Here is a 4486-nt window from a genome sequence, read left to right on the forward strand (position 1 = left end):
GATGGAGAGAAGGAATGGGTGACGTTTCGGGTCGAAAAGAAGTAGGGTCTCGTCCTGAAACGTCACTCATTCCTGTAGCAGCCATTTGGCTTATTTTGTGTGTCTTTAATTATGGCATTTGTCTTTATATTTTAGACTGCCCACATTATTATGTGGGTGGTATTTATGACGAAGTCAAGGGCGTGTTTGGTGCTGGGTTTCTTGCACAGAAGCCTAGTGTTTTTGTTCAGTTTTGGAGTTACATGGGGAAGGTATACCCTTCGACCATGTGAAGTGTAACCGAGACACGAGGAGTTTTCTAACGTTTAAAGCGATACGCTGGAGTTTGACGGAGATTACAGTGTACGAGTCGGAGTATAAGGTCGGACGTATACCTTATTGTTTGTCTTCAACAATAAAGAAACTATTCATCAAAAGACTATGTTATGAAGATTTGTCTGTTAAGCTCTGAAGGTCTCACGGAGAGCTCACATGCGTATTACGACTCTCCTGTAACCATGTAGTCTCCTAAGTGGCTAGAGGGAGTAATCTCTTGAACAATATAAAAACCTGTCGCTACAATTCCTTCTCTCCAGAGATGCTGCCTCACCCCCTGAGTTACTCCAGCATTTTATGTTTACCAAGTGGAATTATGTTGTGGGAGAGGAACAAATGCGGGGATTAAGTGTGTGATACCTTACATTTCTTTGAATTAATTGAGATTCGAGCAATTTTGAGTTTTAACTATTCTGATAACATCTGTCCTGGGTCGCCTCCATTGCCAGAGTGAGGCCACATGCAAACTGGAGGAACAGCACCTCATATTCTGCTTGGGCAGCTTATAACCCAATGATATGAACGTTGAATTTTCCAAGTTTAGGTAACCTCTAACTACTGTCCCCCACAACCCCCCTTTTCTCCCCCCTCTTCTCCCCTCACCCTCCTGTGCTCCATTTGGACTACAACTTATTTTCTTTTTCCATCCCTCTCCCCCCTCAGCTACTTTTCTCCAAGCTATAAAGCATTATTTGCTTTTCTCCATCTGGCTTCACAATCCGCAATTCTTCAAACCTGTCTCACACCTTCTCCTCTTATCTTTAGCCTTTGTTCCAACTATCTGCCTATTAAAAACCAAAGAGCTCTGCTCTAAGATCTTTGTTAAAAACTGCCTTAGTAGTAGAGCTGTTTAAGAAGGAACTGCAGATGCTGGAAAATTGAAGGTAGACAAAAATGCTGGAGAAACTCAGCGGGTGCAGCAGCATCTATGGAGCGAAGGAAATCTGAAGATGGAGTCTGAAGAAGGGTTTCAGCCCGAAATGATGCCTATTCCTTTTGCTCCATAGATGCTGCCTCACCCACTGAGTTTCTCCAGCATTTTTGTCTACCTTAGTAGTAGAGCTGCTGCCTTACAGTGCCAGAGACTTAGGTTCGATCCTGACTACGGCTGCTGTCTGCACAGAGTTTGTGCGCTCTCCCCTGTGACCACATGAGTTTTCTTTGGGTGTTTCAGTTTCCTCCCGAGGAATAGTGAGGGAGGGTAGAGGGAATGGAGGGGGGGGTAGAGAAGGAGAGGGGCAGAGAGGGAGGGGGGTAGAGACCCTGTCCCATCTCCCTCCCCCTCGTTTCCCTCATCCTCCTCCCCTCACTCCCATTCCCTGCCCCATTCTAAATTCTTCTGCAGGTTATTTCCCAGTGAGTGAAAGATATAGCTATCATGAGTTGAAAAATGTAAGCAGAACTGGTATGAAAATCAGTCCTTTTATTTACCTTTCCAGTCAAGTGTAGCACATCATGTCTGGATAATAATACAGCTGTTTGTTTAGTTTAGTTTAGAGATACAGCGTGGATACAGGCCCTCCGATTCAGCACCGACCAGCGATCCCCGCATATTAAAACAAGCCTACACACACTAGGGACAATTTACCCTTACGCCTAGTATACAAACCCAAGTCAATTAATCTACAATCCTGTACGTCTTTGGAGTGTGGGAGGAAACCGAAGATCTCGGAGAAAACCCACGTGGTCACGTGGAAGAATTCCGTACAGACAGCACCCGGAGTCGGGATCGAACCCGGATCTCCGGCGCTGCAATCGCAATAAGGCGGAAACTCTACCGCTACACACTGCGCCGCCTCTGGGGCATTGTTCCTGGGGTAATTCACGACAAAATATTGATTCAACTGAGGACAGATTCTCCAGATAAAGCTGCTTGCAGGTCCATCTTGTCCAGGGTTACGAACGCCCAACTTATGAATACTCTTACGTACGATCGAGCTCCCATTATATTATTAAATCCAAAAGTCAAGCAAGCATACATAGCCTCGTTGAGTTCATTATTGATCCGTGTACAGTGAAAAGCTTTTTTGTTGCGGGCAAACCAGTCAGTGGAAAGATTATACATGATTATAATCAAGCCGTCCACAGTGTACAGATACAGGGTAAAGGGTATAACGTTTTGTGCATGGTAAAGCCCAAGTAAAAGTTGTCCTAGGGTCTCTAATGAGGTAGATGGTAGGTCAGAACCGCTATCCAGTTGGCGGTAGCATGGTTCAGTTTGTTTCAAAAAGCGTTTAGGTTTTGCACTTCTCTTAAAATATGTCAGTAGCTTTTGGGTTGCATTAAACCATGCTCCACTATGCTTTTGATCGTGTTATTTTTAAGTTCACAAATTGTATGTTGTTGCTCATTAAGGAATGTATTCAGTTATGGAGAGGAGAGCCAACTTTTTCATTAAACAGTGAAGAAAACCTATCTACGCCGAACAGTGGACTTAACACATCTTCTCTTCTTCTTCTTGTGTATGTCGTGCACAGCCTAAAGTACTTAACACATAAGATCTATATTTTCCACTCATCTCCTTAAATATGCTGCATCGTGGCTAATTAAGGGCAGCACAGCTGATAGAGTTGCTGCCTCACAGTGCCAGAAATCAATCCCGACCTTGTGTGCTCTCTGCGTGGAGTTTGCATGTTCTCCCTGTGACTGCCATTGTGCTGCCCTCAAATTTTGCTGCATTTCTCCAAAATGGACTGAAATTAACTGTGGTGAATGAGCTTATTTCCTTTTCATATCACAATATTCTCTTGTCTTGTAACCAGCTGCAATGGATTCAATTGCTCAGTCGTAGTGAATATGGAATTTCTATACATTCTGTACGAGGATGCTGGTTTATATTGAAGATGGACACAAAGTGCTGGAGTAACTCAGTGGGTCTCTGCGCATCCCTCTGCAATTGGATCCTCGACTTCCTCATTCACAGACCACAATATGTCCGTATTGGTGGAAATGTGTCACCCTCGATAACAATCAGCACGGGAGCACCTCAAGGCTGCTTGCTCAGCTCACTGCTGTACTCACTCTATACTCATGACTGTGTAGCCGGTCATAGTGCGAACTCTATCATCAAGTTCGCCGACAACACCACTGTTGTGGGACGTATCACTGATGGGGACGAGTCAGAGTATAGAAGAGAGATTGACCAACTGACCAAATGATGCCAGCACAATAACCTGGCCCTCAACACCAGCAAAACCAAGGAACTGATTGTGGACTTTGGAAGGGGTAGGATGGGGACCCACAGTCCGTTTATATCAACGGGTCGATGGTGGAGAGGGTCAAGAGCTTCAAATTCCTGGGCGTGCACATCTCTGAAGATCTCTCCTGGTCCGAGAATACTGATGCAATTATAAAGAAAGCACATCAGCGCCTCTACTTCCTGAGAAGATTACGGAGAGTCAGTTTGTCAAGGAGGACTCTCTCTAACTTCTACTGTGCACAGTAGAGAGCATGCTGACTGGTTGCATCGTGGCTTGGTTCAGCAACTTGAACACCCAGGAGCGGAAAAGACTACAAAAAGTAGCAAACACTGCCCAGTCCATCATCGGCTCCGACCTCCCTACCATCGAGGGGATCTGTTGCAGTCGCTGCCTCAAAAAGGCTGCCAGCATCATCAAGGACCCACACCATCCTGGCCACACACTCATCTCTCCGCTGCCATCAGGTAGAAGGTACAGGAGCCTGAAGACTGCAACGTCCAGGTTCAGAAATAGCTGCTTCCCCACAGCCATCAGGCTATTAAACTCAACAAACAAAACTCTGAACATTAATAGCCCATTATCTGTTTATTTGCACTTTATCTGTTTATTTATTCACGTGTGTATATATTTATATAATGGTATATGGACACATTGATCTGTTCTGCATTCATGCCTACTATATTCTGTTGTGCTGAAGCAAAGCAAGAATTTCATTGTCCTATCTGGGACACATGACAATAAACTCACTTGAATCTTGAATCTCTTGGGTCAGGCAGCATCTCTGGAGAAAAAACACATTCTGGTTCTGGTGCACCCACAGCTCCCTCTGCTGGCTGTGGGAGCAATGACAATCTAACAAACAACCATGAGTCAGAGGGATGTCACCTGTCCATTCCCACCATTCCCTCCACAGATGCTGCCTGACCTGTTGCGTTACTCCAGCAGTTTGTGTTTTGCTCATGATTCCAGCT

Source organism: Amblyraja radiata, chromosome 5 (assembly GCF_010909765.2).
Source record: "Amblyraja radiata isolate CabotCenter1 chromosome 5, sAmbRad1.1.pri, whole genome shotgun sequence".
NCBI classification, from domain to species: domain Eukaryota; kingdom Metazoa; phylum Chordata; class Chondrichthyes; order Rajiformes; family Rajidae; genus Amblyraja; species Amblyraja radiata.